A 16,630-nucleotide genomic window follows, 5' to 3' on the forward strand; every position below is an offset into this window, starting at 1 on the left:
CTGCATAATGATGGAAGTATCCTGTTCCACCTGGAGTTCTGGTGATTTTGGCCTATCAACTCCACACAATGCTGAATGATGTTGGTCCTGGTGGCACCTGTTACATATGTGTAAAGGGGTGGTGCATGTGTTAGGATCGTGTTGCAACAAGCACCTGGTGCACTTGTGCAATTCCGTGAGGCGCTTTATCCTAGAAACGCGATCAGGAAAGTTTTGACACTGATAAATAGTATGATTCTCTTGGAAAAAAGAGACAGCATCTCCTTCCTTCAGTTGATGTAAGAGTCACTAACTTGGGTGACTTATGGGCTACAGGTTTAGAAGGGCTGATAGTGTAGGTACCTACTGTAATATTCTTCCATCTTGGAGTGGAAATAGCGGTTTTTTATTTATTAGTCTGTTTGGAGGTACCTTTGGATTTGACTGTTTTATCAGTGGATGATTTGTCAGGGTCAGATATTATTTTCTCATGAGCTCTCAGTCGATTAACTGTTATCCTTAATCCCTCGAAAATTTAATCTAAAGATAGGATATCTGTTCTATAATGGGAACAGATGGATGCTAGGATCTCCTTAGGAAACTTACTCTGTATTTTAATTTCAATACCCACTCTGCTTTAGGTACATCTGCTTTGACACCTAGAGCTTTAATTAGAGACTCTACCTGGAGCCTAAATTCTTGTAGAGCTTCAGAGGTGGTATCTGGTGTAGGTATCGCTCTTGACTTATAATAAAGATTAGCAATATATATTTCTTTATTGCTGTAATTAACTTCTAGTAACTGAATAGCAGTATCGTAGTCCTTATCACTAGGAATTAGGTGTTCGACAACTGCTTTTGCTTCACCCTCTAGGGTACTTTGCAAATAGAGGAATTTATTAGGTTTGCTAATAGATTTCTTGGAGTTTACTAAGGAGTCAAATGTTTTCCAATAGCATTCAAAATTCTCATCATCTCTACCATGGAAGTGAGGAAGATCAATTGTAGGAAGACGAACTTCCTGGAGTGTCTCCTGTTTATTAGTTGCACTTGTGGTTAGAGTATTTTGAGAAACTGAGTTGCTCTGCAATTTTTCTAGAGATTGTGTTAATCTATTTCGATGATCTTGGATACCCTCCTCAAACTTCTCCATCTCGGCATGGAAGGTATCTAGTTGATCCGGCTCAGCATTCTGTTGCATGAAGACTCTGAGATAGTCATCTGCAGCCTCATATGTTCTTTGCAACTTTTGCTTGGCCGTCTCTATGAGATTTTCTAATACTTTGGCTGTGGCACCTGATTGTACCAGCTTATCACACTTATTCAACTGTCTAGTCACATGGCCTTTGTGACTCGTGTATGATCTAAGATATAATAAGTAGTTAATGGACATTTCTTCTGGTGCACTGCCTGTGGACTTTGGCTTAGTTGATGCCTTGGTTTGGTAATGAAAATAACTGGGGTACTGATTCATTTATACGTGGAACCAGTACAGATGTGGGTAGCCTAATATCTGATTCTTCAGTCAGGCTATGTGAATCCTATCTCACATAGAGGTTAGCTTACCTACCTAATAGTAAACAGCTAATATTTGAGTGGTATTTCAGTGACACTACAGGAATTCCTCTGCTTAGATCCACATAATCAGTTTTGGATGGGTAGTGCCACTTCAATAACACTCAAAATGTACACAGTAAATACATATAATATGATATAAAAACACAATTGTGTAAAATAATGATAAGTCCTACCCTGACTTGGGTTTGCACAATAATAAATGTTGACTAGGTTGTACGGCCTTGTACAATGCTAGTCTACTAATAATCCTACCTATCTAGGTTAGCTAGTAATAATGAGTTAGGCTAGAGTTGTACACTAGTCAGTACAATTCCAGTCTAAGCATTCTATTCTACATGGATTGGCATAAAATGCTATAATACTACTGATGTGCAGATTCAGGATAGTGCCATGTTTTTGGCTTTTTATAATTTTTGAGTTATATAGAGTATATATAAGTGATTATATGTGTATGAAAATTATTCTACTACTATAAATGTGGCAGATATTTTACTGCTGTAATTCTATATGTGTGGCAGGTATGCTGCCATGGATTCTATGAATTGGCAGATATGCTGCCGTAAATTCTATGAGAGTGGCAGATATGCTGCCCTAAATTCTGAGTGGCAGATATGCTGCGCTAAATTCTGAGTGGCAGATACGCTGCCTTAAATTCTATCCTAGCCCCTGATATTACTCCCTAATTAAAGAGTATAATGTTATCAGGGATGAAAAATGATTAATGAATTGTAGATAGAAGGGAGCCGGTCGGCTGAGCGGACAGCACGCGGGACTTGTGATCCTGTGGTCCTGGGTTCAATCCCAGGCTCCGGCGAGAAACAATGGGCAGAGTTTCTTTCGCCCTATGCCCCTGTTACCTAGCAGTAAAATAGGTACCTGGGTTTTAGTCAGCTGTCACGGGCTGCTTCCTAGGGGTGGAGGCCTGGTCGAGGACCGGGCCGCGGGGACACTAAAGCGCCGAAATCATCTCAAGATAATAGCCTAACTTCTGGCTATATTCTACTAATTCTACTACTGATGATGGTTCGTGATTGATCACAAGGATCTTGGTTCGAAGGACCATAAAAATGTGGGGAATTCTGGCTCCAGTATAATACTAATAAAATGTATAATTTTATGAATGAAAAATAATGATTAATTCTAAGATAGCTCAAAGGACCAGAATGAGTAATGAAATGAGAAAATCAATGATCTATGATTATATGTAAATAAATTCTATTAAGCAATGACTGTAAATTATATAATTCTAGAGCCAGCCTCCCATGACACATTTTTTTGGGGGTATTCTATAAGATTAATCTATGTGTAACATATATTATGCAATAATAATAATAAGCACACAAATAGATAATGAATAAAATATGTAATGCAAGAAATACTACTGCAATGTAAAGATTAATATGCATAAAGGGCAGTATCAGATATATATATATATATATGGACTCTGAATAATAAGATACTATCTACAATGAAAACTGATTAAATCTCAGCTGTGACAGAGGGACGTAGATGCATTCCACTGAACACCAGTCTGGAAACAGTTTGAGATTGTGATACTTGGAGCACGTGAGGGTGTGGCGGTCACACACTTCCTCAGGGGTGTTGCACCATGCTGCAATAATTATAATTCCGTAATTTCCACCCCAAACTAGAATTCACACACATATAAGGTAATATCTAAATATTTGGAGGGAAAGGAGATGCACTAATACATCCTGTTGTATTAGGGATGAGAATAACTGTTGGAAATTTCCAACAACTAATTGTTATTTTATTAGCATTTGGAGAACATATCTTATGTATGCCAGAATGGCATATAACGTTCATGAATCTTTGATAAAAATATTGTTTGAAAGAATAGTTTACTGTAAAACATTTTTTTCAATGTGGCCATCCAAATATGTGCCAAATTTATACGTAAAAAATTTATAACTCCAAACGTTATGGCTTTATGACTAAACAAAGTTACAGAGACCTTAGATCTAAGAACTTTGCACATAATATGTATAAATGGTGCAAGTCGGTCAGAAACTTAATTTTTTATCAGGTCTCAAAGTTAAAATTCCTGTTTTAGAGATAATCGAAGTTGAAGTTATTGACAATGAATATGGGTAGTTCTAATCAATGAATTGTCTTGTATATTTTATAAACATTGCTTGGCATTCGTACTCGAACATATGAAAGTTGTAGGTCAATATTTGTGGAAATGAAGTCATGAAAAATAACCCCTCAAAACATGATATAGGGATTCGTTAGGGATAACTGTAAAAAAAGACACTGTGCCCTTAACTGTCTAACAGTAGGTTAGACATATATATAAATGAGATTGGGTGGATATAAATAGGAGCTGACTGGTAAGGGCCAATTGGCCTTCTGCAGTTACCTTCATTCTTATATTCTTATGTTCTTTTAACGAAACATATATATTGAAGTGACTTTATTGTCCATATATACGTGATAAGGCCCTCATATGGTCCTTGTTCATCAATACAACCCAAATAGTCAAAGATAATAGAGCTTGAACTCTGTAAATAAATCGGCCCCCCAAAAAATAAAGACAACAACTTCTGCTACCTGTGGCTGATAAACATGTCCACCAATTTCGTTCCAACTTCACATGCTTAGTGCCAGATATACATTCTCGAAGATGTAGAAGTCACAACAAAATCCGCATAGAAACAAAGGAGAAAGAGATAAAAAAGCGGTTGTCAGCTTTTCGTACAAAGGAACATAAGGAATATTACCATTGGGCAATGTATTTATATAATATATAATATAATACAGCATAATAACATACTAACTCATTATTATGTGTGAAATTTGGCCCTCCAGGTGGCACCAGGGACATATCCACTTTGTGGACCCTCCTTACTACTACTTGTCTTCTTTGTACGTCGAACAAGTGCTTGTATCACTTTATCCCTGAATGCCAGTAAATAGGTGCTATCGTTATTATCAGTACCGGTTGCCGCCCGTCGCACACGCATTTATTTGTTAAAAGTTCGTAAAAAAATCCATTTCATAACATATTGGGATGAAATTTTCAGGACGCTGATGCCAAATAACTTGGGATTTGTTTAAAAGTTTTCACTATATTTCATATTTAGAAAGGTCTCCTCCGTCACCGGGCCCCTAAAGTCATACTGTAGAAGGAAAAAACTATGTATAGGATATCTGATTTATCATATCAGTAGGATTTATCTTTAAAGAACCCACTTATCTGTTACAACCGAGAAAAGGGCCAGGCTCGATAACATGAGCCTCTCAGACCAGGGCTGCTATACCAGTAATGATAATTTTTAAGATAGTGCACTATTCTAGAGTGAAATCTTGTTGCACACTAACAGGCCCTTTCAAAGCTGGAGATATTGCCGACCTAGAGATTGTGCATAGATTCTTTACTGCAAGAATCCACTATAAAACTTCAATATTTTTGGGACCGATTAAAATGTTTAAATCTGTATTCTCTAAAGCGCAGGCAAGATAGAGATATATAATAATTTACACTTGGAAAATATTAGAGGGATTGGTTCCAAGTCTGCACAAGGAAATAACATCACATGAGACCAGGAGGCATAGCATGATGTGCAAAATAGCCCCCATTGAAATGAAGAGGTGTAATAACTACTCTTAGAAGGAGCTCTATAAACATCAAAGACCCAAGACTTTTCAACACTCTTTCTTTACACATAAGGGACATAACTGACCGGCCTCTCACGTGACCAAGACAGATCTCTACAAACACCTCCAAAGATTTCTAATCAACCAGATTGTGTTTCATATGCATTCAACAGCCTGATTAACCAGAACCCTAACCAGGAGGCTTGGTCAGAAATGGGGCTATGGGGACGTTAATCCTCAGAATCACCCCCAATGTAGCCACCACTACGACCACCTCTACCATCAGAACTACTACCACCAACACTATTGTCTCCACAACTACCACCACTACTACTAATACAACAACTACCACAACTACAACTACCCCATTACTATAACACCACAACTATAACACTATAACTACCACCACCACCGCTCTCATCACTGTAACTGCCTGCCAACGCCACCACCACATAACAACAGCTATTTACAATTTATTCACAATACAATAAAGTTAATAACACTGGGACTTGGAAAACTATCTAGTTTTCTCTTGAAGATGTCCATGTTTTTTCTGGCAATATTTCTTATACTCGCTAGGGGGAAGTTGAACAACCGTGGACCTCTGATGTTTATACATAGTTCTTTGATTGTACCTGTGGTACCCATATTCTTCACTGGTTCTATTCTGCATTTTCTTACATATCGTTCGTTCCAGTATGATGTTATTTTACCGTGTAGATTTGGGACCTCGCCCTCCAGTATTTTCCATGTATATATTATTTTATATCTCTCTCGTCTCCTTTCTAATGACTACATTTGGAGAGCTTTGAAACTATCTCAATAATTTAGGTGCTCTATTGCATCAATGTTCTCTGTACTCCCTTATATTTCAGCAATCTCTCCTGATCTGAAGGGAGAAGTGAATACTGAGCAGTACTCAAGACGGGACAGCACAAGTGATTTGAAGAGTACAACCATTGTGATGGAATATCTGGATTTGAAAGTTCTCGTAATCCATCCTATCTTTTTCTGGCTGATGCAATATTTGGTTGGTTATGCTCTCTAAACGTAAGGTCGTCAGACATCATTATTCCAAAATCCTTTACATGCTGTTTTCCTACTATGGGTAGATTTGATTGTATTTTGTACCCTTTATTACGTTCAAGGTTCTCATTTTTACCGTATCTGAATACCTGGAATTTATTTATCATGTTATTTTTTGCTGGCCAGTCGAAAACTTTATTAATATCAGCTAGACGTTTCTCAATGTCTTCAGCAGAGGTAATTTTCATGCTGATATTTATGACATCTGCAAAGGATGATACTAAGTTGTGCCTAGTATTTGAGTCGTTATCTGATATGAGAATACGGAAAAGCAGTGGTGCAAGGACTGTACCTTGAGGTATAGAGCTTTTTACTGTGCTTGGACTCGATTTTATATGGTTGACTGTTATTCATTGTGTTCTGTTCGACAGAAAAGAGTATCCAGCGTCCTACTTTACCAGTTATTCTAATTGACCACGTTTTGTGTGCTATCATCCATGGCCACATTTATCGAATGCCTTTGCGAAGTCTGTGTATACCTCATCTGCATTCTGTTTTTCTTCAAATGCCTCAGTGACTTTGTCGTAGTAGTCAAGTAGCCTTTTCTTTTCTACCACAGACGTGGCCACACATTTAAAATGTGTGCTAACATTGCTAGCCAACCCGTTCTCGCAAATTTAATAAGTCAATATTGATTTATTAAATATGTGCATAGGTGACATACTTAACATAATAGATACCCTTAAAAAGATTCATAGAAAACACCGACCTTACCTAACCTACTTAGTATGTTAAGATAAGCATCTTATTGCTTCGTAATTACAATTATTACCTAACCTATAATAGGTATAGGTTAAGTAATAATTGTAATTACGAAGCAATAAGATGCTTATCTTAAGATACTAACAAGGTTAGGTAAGGTCGGTGTTTTTTATGAATCTTTTTAAGGGTATCTATTATGTTTAGTATATCACCTATGCACGTAGTTAATAAGTCAATATTGACTTTACGAATTTGCGAGAACGGGTTGTGCTAGCACACTTGCAATATATGATAACCAGCATATATACATTTTCTTCTGTCCTCCATAGACAGGGCGAGAGATCTGTTAAACACATAGGTCAGGGGGGTCAAGTTGTCAAGTAGCTATGAGAGGCATGATCTTCCTGCTCTAAATCCATGTTGGCCTGGGTTGTGGAGATCATTGGTTTCCATGAAAGTAGTGATCTGACGACTGATCACTCTCTCAAATACTTTTTATTATCTGGAACATTAGTGCAACTGGTCTATAATTCTTTGCCAATGCTTTGCTCCCTCCCTTGTGAAGAGGGGTTATGTCTGCTGATTTAAGCACATTTGGTATCTCCCCTGAGTCCAAGTTCTTCCACCACACTATACTGAGTGCCTGCGCTACTAGCACTTTGCATTTCTTTATAAATTTTGAATTCCATGAGCCTGGCCCCTAGGGCTGAGTGCATGGGCATGTTGTCAGTTTCCCTTTCAAAATCTTCCATGCTTGTGTTGATATCAGTTATATTTACAGGAGTTTGAATATCACGCATAAAGAAGTTGTCTGGACCTTTCACTTTCATGTTGTTTATTGGAGTGCTAAACATGTTCTAATACTGTTTTTTTTTTAGGATTTCACTGATTTCTCTATCATCCTCCGTGTATGAACCTTCACTTCTACGAATAGGTCCAATACTGGCAGTGGTTTTTGCTTTTGATTTCGCATATGTGAAGAAATATTTAGGGTTTTTCTTTATTTCTTGAATTGCTTTCTGTTTTATTTGCTTTTCTTCAATCTGATAGGAAGGCTTCAGTCTCTGTTCTATTTCTTCAATCTCCCTTATTATTTAAATTATTCCTTCTTTGTTTAGAAAGTCGTGTATGATTAAGCATTTCCGTTATTTTTTGTCTTCTTTTATATTGTCGTCTTCGTTCTCTTTCTACGTTGGACCTCCTTCTGGCTTTCCTCAAAAGACACACCTTGAGACAATAAGTGTTTGAGACACACTTCATATGCTTCAGAAGTCAGTTTTTCTATTCCGTGTGTAGGATTTGTATTACTTACAACAGTTTCCCAATGAATGTTTGAAAGGTCCCTGTATATTTTCTCCGAGTCTATTATTTTATAATTACAATTGAATTTACTGAATAACCCTTCTCACTTGTTGTTTCTCTTGGACCTACTACCGTTATTAATGTTAGTTTGCACTTCAATGATCTTGTGGTCCGAGTCTATAGTGTCTGAGATTGTAATGTCTCTGATTAGCTTATCATTGTTTGTGAATATCAGGTCCAGCGTATTTTCGCTCCTAGTTGGTTCTGTAATCTGCAGATTGAGCGAGAATTTTTCACAGAATCACAGTGGTTTTCTGACCTGTGGTTGGTTATTTCCAGGTTGATTTCTGCTATAAAGAAATTGTTTACTATCCTCCATTTTTAAGTAAGTAGATTGAAGTCTCCAAGAAATATAATACTTGGTACTGGGTTTACAGGTTAACAAGAATAGTCTCTATTTTGTGTATCTGCTCAGAAATTCGTAAACTGTTGCCTCTGGCGGTTTGCATATTAGAATAATAATTAGACTTATATTTTCTACCTTGATTGCAAGTACCTCTACCACCTCATTGGACGAGTTTAGAAGCTCTGTGCATTCTTGTTCCTCTTTAATATACAGGCCTTCTCCTCCACTTGACCTAATTACTGTCACAACTATATATATTATATAATATGGGATCCATATATCACTATCCATGTAGTCTTTCTGTGGGTTTCTGTAAATGCACCAAATATTGAGTTCGATTCTATTAGAAGGCCGTTTATGAACTTTATTTCTTGATTTTTACTTTAGGCCTTGTATGTTTGCAAATATAAATTATTTCCCATATTGCTTGTCACTTCTGGTGGGCTTTGGTAGTTCTCCCCCCTGGACCTGGGTGTACTGTTTTGGTAGTGATTCGTCCAGTGTTGGTTGTAGTACGAGTGTTGTGTGGTGTAGTACCTGTGTACTTGATGATGACCTGCATTCCAGTTTTGTTGATATCACCCTCTTCCTCTGTAACCCTGAAGTGGTTCTATCTGCCTATTCCTCTGTCTCATATGTTCTATTCTGTTTCTAACTGCCATTTAAAAAAATATTGTAATAGCATATTGATCTTCCCATCTATAATGATGTGTACCTCTCATGTGGAATTCCGGCCACTGAAGATTATAACATTTTCTTTCATTGATTGAAAATTTACATAGTTTAGGAAGGAAGAATCTGCACTCTGTTCCAAAATGGCACGAACCCCTCGCAAAAAACTTCCTGATTTTCGAGGATGCAGAAAAGGGCATTTTGTGCCTTTTTTCCAATATTTCCTGATTTTATTTCTTGTGCATATTTTTTTCAAATATTCTCAGTTTTTATTTTCTCCATGTTATTTATGCCTGTGCTTGTCTTGGCCACCTGTTTATTTTCCACCTCTTTTCATCGTCCCAATTCCTACGTTTATGCACTGTTTTCCACTGTTGCTCTTACTGTTTATATTACCTGGTTTTGTACCATCTGTTGTTTTCTACCACAATACCCTTTCCCTCCACACTACTGTTGTTGCTCTCTAAACCAGCGGTTCCTGAGTTTTGGTTGCTGTCCAGTGCTGTTTTTCACAATCCGCATATATCGCTGGTAGCTTTTTTGTCAATGTTAATCTGTGTGCCTGAGGCATGACATTCGTCAGTTGGGTTATGTTTCCCCATTTTAACCTGTCATTGTAACAAATCAAGTATCTCCCATGTCTTTTTCTGCATGGTTTAGATAATTCTGCACGGTTCAGGTGAAATCTTGTGTTACAGATGTAACAATTGACGCCTACAATACGTCTCCCAAAAGCTTAAAACACTTGCCACACACCTCCATTATCTTATGTATTGTATTATATTGTATTTGTGCTTTACTGTATCTATCCCTTGCTGACTTTAGTAAATTTTACTATTTATAATATTATATGTATATATTTATGATATTATATATATGCTTATTTGTTCAAAATTTATGGGCAGGTACTTATCATATAGTAGAGGGTGATGGTCACAGTGGGATGTACAGTCGACCGTTGTTGTCCCAGTTCGCTGGATGGATGCCGCCAGTTGCCAGTTTCTCAATTAAAACATTGATTTATTGTTTGCCTGTATAACCATATGGAGTTTTCCGCCTAATTCCTGGTTTGCAATGGTATTCACTCACTCTATTACTAATTCTTAGATTTACATTCCCGTTTTAAAGTATACCTTCATAGTATATTATCACTGAGGAACGTCCCATACACTGGGTAGGCCTCGTGGCTGGTGTAAGCACAGCCTAGTGCATTGCCTTCTTTTGGCATTTGTAGTTTTATCATTTTCCATGTGCAATTCTCCTACACTTTCAACTTATATATATGTGTTATGTTACACTTTCCACTTCACTATTCAACGAATCACTGTTCACAATATTTGACAGTGCATGCGGATATCGGCTATCCATTAGCCTCGTGGCACTGGCTCCCACGTGGCCACACGTTTATTCTCTATTTAACATAAAGTTCCATTGTTATTGACTGTATTCATCTTTCCTTTGGGATTGTGATGACTGTGATCAGTGATCCATGGATGTAACCCTCCAAAAAACTGGTATATTTCGAAATTTTAACCGAGCACGGCCAACACGTCTTTCCCTCCCCTCACTCCCCACTAAGCATTGGGGGTCTTGTTCAGGATGGACAAAAAGGATGAAATATCTTGGTAAACACTGAACTGGGTAAACAAATGCCTGAAAGACAAGGAGCAAAAAGTCATAGACATAGAGGCGGTTACAAAAAGGAGGAATATAGCAAGTAGGACACAAAAGTCTTGATCCGCGAAATGCTGCTATTTATGTCAACGACCTCCCAATGCTGATGCGGAAAGTAAAAAAAAGGTCTGCGGGAAATTATAGAAGGATGTTGATAAACTCCAGGCATGGAGGAGCAAATGGTGTCTGTGTGCCGATATTAACACCATCTGAGGAGTGAGGTGCGGCGATATCGACGATATCTGCAGACCTGCTCTCCAACCCCGACTCATTAAGGTGTGACAAGGACAACGCTACCAGTTGGTGGAGGTGTGGCAAGGTCAGCACCGTCCGTGGAATGCTCCTGATCATAGCTCATTTAGGAGGTGGGTTGATGATATTGCTCTCTGGTGAGGGAGGTAACAATATCAACGCGATATCGTGTGCATCTGATCATATTTTCTCTTCCCGGTGAAATGCTGTCATTCTATGTTATCCTCGTGTACTTTCTGTCTGGCTAATGACTTTTATATCTGCAAAAGGGATGAGGAGGGTCTCTTGAGCTATTGAAGGCAGTTCGCCCATGGCAGTCCAGAACTCCTAACTTGTCCCAGCGAGGACAAGTGGCCGGCGTCGGTAGAAGACAGTGTTCTGTCTATGTAGTGTTACTAGTTGAACTGACGAACCGTAACTGGCCGTAACTGTCTGGAATTCAGTCCCAAAGAGGTGTAAAATAATGATGATTGAAAAATGAGAAACGGAACCAGAATGCATCTTCACCATAACGAGAGGCCAACTACATTGACTGGAAAGAGGGAATGATTTGAGTGAAAAACATTTCAGCACTAACGCCAAAGGCACACATAATAGGCAATAGGCAGCATATGTAACGGTAGTAAATAATAGATTTTAAATTCTAAATTAGCATTTAAAACCTAAATTAGGACTCCTTAAAGGCAATCTTCAACACATTGTTTAGACCAAAAATAAATGTGCAGTACTGGCAAGAAATGAGGATATGTGATGATGATAAACTAATGGGACTCACAACCCTAGAAGGTAGAATTAACAGAAGGGATATGATCACAACATCAGAGATACTGAGGGGAATAACCAAGGCGGCTATCTATCTTGAGGTTATCTTGAGATGATTTCGGAGCTTTTTAGTGTCCCCGCGGCCCGGTCCTCGACCAATCCTCCACCCCCAGGAAGCAGCCCGTGACAGCTGACTAACACTCAGGTACCTATTTTACTGCTAGGTAACAGGGGCATAGGGTGAAAGAAACTCTACCTATTGTTTCTCGCCGGCGCCTGGGATCGAACCCCAGGATCACAAGTCCAGCATGCTGTCTGCTCGGCCGACCGACTCTCTTCATCAAGGTGAACAAAGACAGCTTCTTCATATTGAGAGAAATTGGGATAGAAGATCACAAGTGGAAGCAGGAAATGCTAAGAAGTCAAAGGAATGAAAGGAATATACAATGTACAAATAGTAAAGAAATATAATAAACACTGAAAGAAGAAGCTAAAGAAGTCATCTCCATTCACAACCCTATAGCTAAATTTGATAAATTATATGGACATCAGAATAGTTAAAATGAAATACAAAGGGGTACAACAAGGTTCGTATGTGGGGCATAAAGAACTTGATCCCACTACCCCATAGACAAGTACTGACAGGTAAGTACACAGACACACAAACACACACACGATGCCAAAATTATGAGGAGGATTAAGACAGAGGAGGACAGCTTGAGGCTTCAAGAAGAATTAGACAAGCTGAAGTAATGGTCAAACAAATGGTTGTTAGAGTTTAACCCAAGCAAATGTAATGTAATGAAGATAGATGCAGGGAGCAGGAGGCCAGATACAAGGCACCATCTGGGAGATGAAATACTTCAAGAGTCAAAGAAAGAAAAAGACTTGGGGATTGATATCACGCCAGACTTGTCTCCTGCAGCCCATAGCAAGAGGATAACATCAGCGGCATATGCTAGGCTGGCCAATATAAGAACGGCATTCAGAAACTTGTGTAAGGAATCATTCAGAACTTTGTATACAACATATGTTAGGCCAATCCTGGAGTATGCAGCCCCAGCATGGAGTCCATATCTAGTCAAGCATAAGACTAAACTGGAAAAGGTTCAGAGGTTTGCCACCAGACTAGAACCCGAGCTGAGAGGTATGAGCTACGAGGAGAAACTACGGGAATTAAACCTCACTTCGCTGGAAGACAGAAGAGTTAGGGAGGACATGATCACCACATTCAAGATTCTCAAGGGTAGATAAAGGATAGGGTAGATAAAGACAGTCTTTTTAACACAAGGGGCACATGCACTAGGGGACACAGGTGGAAACTGAGTGCCCAAACGAGCCACAGAGATGTTAGAAAGAACTTTTTTTAGTGTCAGAGTGGTTGACAAATGGAATGCATTAGGAAGTGATGTGGTGGAGGCTGACTCCATACACAGTTTCAAGTGTAGATATGATAGAGCCCAATAGGCTCAGTAACCTGTACACCTGTTGATTGACGGTTGAGAGGCGGGACCAAAGAGCTAAAGCTCGACCCCCACAAGCACAACTAGGTGAGTACACACACACATATGGGCGCCGGTGGCTGAATTGACATCATGCTGGATACGTAATCCTGTGGACCAGGGTTCGATTCCCGGCGCCGGCGAGAAACAAAATGGGCAGAGTTTCTTTCAACCTTATATCCCTGTTACCTAGCAGTAAAAAGGTACCAGGGAGTTAGACTGTTACGGGCTGCTTCCTGGGTGCGTGTGTGTGTGTGTGTGTGTGTGTGTGTGTGTGTGTGTGTGTGTGTGTGTGTGTGTGTGTGTGTGTGTGAGTGTGTACTCACCTAATTGTACTCACCTAACTGTGCTTGCGGGGGTTGAGCTTTGGCTCTTTGGTCCCGCCTCTCACCTGTCAATCAACTGGTGTACAGATTCCTGAGCCTACTGGGCTCTATCATATCTACATTTGAAACTGTGTATGGAGTCAGCCTCCACCACATCACTTCCTAGTGCATTCCATTTATTAACTACTCTGACACTAAAAAAAATTATTTCTAACGTCTCTGTGGCTCATCTGGGTACTAAGTTTTCACCTGTGTCCCCTTGTTCGTGTCCCACCCGTGCTGAAGAGTTTGTCTTTGTCCACCCTGTCAATTCCCCTGAGAATTTTGTAGGTGGTTATCATGTCTCCCCTTACTCTTTTGTTTTCCAGGGATGTGAGGTTCAGTTCCTTTAGCCTTTCCTCGTAGCTCAATCCTCTCAGTTCCGGGACGAGCCTGGGGGCATACCGCTGAATCTTCTCTAACTTTGTCTTGTGTTTAACTAGGTATGGACTCCAGGCTGGAGCTGCATACTCCAGGATTGGTCTTACATAAGTGGTATACAGGGTTCTGAAAGATTCCTTACACAAGTTTCTGAAGGCAGTTCTTATGTTGGCCAGTCTAGCATATGCCGCTGATGATATTCTTTTGATGTGGGCCTCTGGGGACAGGTTCGGTGTGATATCAACCCCCAGATCCTTCTCTCTATTTGATTCTTGCAGGATTTCCCCTCCCAGATGATACCTTGTGTTCAGCCTCCTGCTCCCTTCGCCTAATTTCATCACCTTACACTTTCCAGAGTTGAACTTCAGCAGCCATTTTCTAGACCATTCCTCCAGTTTATCCAGGTCATCCTGTAGTCTCTGTCTATCTTCATCCGTCTTGATTCTTCTCATAATTTTTGCATCATCAGCAAACATCGAGAGGAATGAGTCTATACCCTCATGTGTGTGTGTGTGTATGTGTGTGTGTGTGTGTGTGTGTGTGTGTGTGTGTGCGTGTGTGTGTGTGTGTGTGTGTGTGTGTGTGTGTGTGTGTGTGTGTGGACAAGAAAGTTAGTTAGTCAGTAGTTAGTAACAGTTGATTGATTGGCAGTTGAGAGGCGGGTCAAAAGAGCAGACCTCAACCCCCGCAAGCACAACTAGGTGAATACACACGCTCACACATACACACACAAACACATACACACACAAACACATACACACACACACACAAAGACGGTGCACCCTAAAGAGGGTGCAGAAGCACTAAGTGTGTCTCTCTCTGTGGTGTATAACAGGTCACTGGAAACTTGAGACCTACCAGAAAGCTGGAAGAACAGCTAATGTAATCCTAATATACAACATGGGTAACAGGCAAAGAGGCACTGAACTACAGGTCTATCTCCCAAACACGTATACCATGCAAGGTGATGGAGAAGATCGTCAGGAAACGGCTCGAAGAACATCTAAAGGAAAAGATTTTAGTAACACACCACCAGCATGGCTAGAGGGATGGTAAATCGTGCCTCACAGTCTTAAAAGAATTCGATGACCAGGCGAGGAAAATTAGACAAGAAAGAGATGGGTGGGCAGAGTGATTTTTCTTGGATTGTCAAAAAGCCTTTGACAAAGTACCGAATAAAAGGCTGTTGCAAACGTTGGAGAAACAGGCAAGAGTAAAAGGTAAGGGTGCTCCAGTGGATAAGGAAGTATCTAAGCAACAGGGAACAGCGAGTAACTATGAGGAGGGGGGACATCAGAGTGGCGAGATGTCACCAGCGGAGTCCCACAGGGCTCTGTACTTGAACCCATCCTGTTTCTGATATATGTAAACGATCTTCCAGAGGATAGAGAATCATTCCTCTCAATGTTTGCTGATGATGCAAAAATTATGAGAAGAATCAAGACAGATGAAGATAGGCAGAGCCTACAGGACGACTTGGATAAACTGGATTAATTCGTCTAGAAAATGCCTACTAAAGTTTAACTCAGGAAAGTGTAAATTAATTGTATTAGGCGAAGGGAGCAGGAGGCTGAACACAAGGTACCATCTGGGAGGTGAAATTTTGCAAGAATCAAATAGAGAGAAAGATCTGGGGTTGAACCTGTCACAACGAACCTGTCCCCCGAGGCCCACATCAAAAGGAAATCATCAAAAACATATGCTAGATTGGCCAACATAAGAACTGCCTTTAGAAACTTGTGAAAATAATCGTTCAGGACCTTGTATACCACTTATGTAAGACCAGTCCTGTAGTATGCAGCTCCAGCCTGGAATCCATACCTAGTTAGTTGCAAGGCAAAGTTAGAAAAGATTTAGAGATATGACACCAGAATAGTCTCAGAACTGAGAGGTATGATCTACGAGGAAAGACTATGCAAGCTAAACATCACGACATCAGAAGACAGAAGAGTAAGGGGAGACACGATCATCACCTACAAAATTCTCAGGTGAATTGACAGGGTGGACAAAGACAAACTATTCAACATGAGTGGAACACAAAGGGGCTCAGCTTGGAAACTTAATACCCAAATGAGCCACAGAGACATTAGAAATAATTTAGTCAGTGTCAGAGTAGTTAAAAAATGGAATTCATTAGGCAGTGATGAAGTGGAGGCTGACTCCATACACAGTTTCAAATGAAGATTTGATAGAGCCCAATAGGCTCCAGAATCGGTACACCAATTGATTGAAAGTTGAGAGGTAGGACCAAAGAGCCAAAGCTCAACCGCCGAAAGCACAACGAGGTGGGTTCAACTAGGTGAATACACACACACACTCACACTCACACACACACACACACACACACAC

This window comes from Procambarus clarkii, chromosome 82, assembly GCF_040958095.1.
Source record: "Procambarus clarkii isolate CNS0578487 chromosome 82, FALCON_Pclarkii_2.0, whole genome shotgun sequence".
In the NCBI taxonomy this organism is placed as follows: Eukaryota; Metazoa; Arthropoda; class Malacostraca; order Decapoda; family Cambaridae; genus Procambarus; species Procambarus clarkii.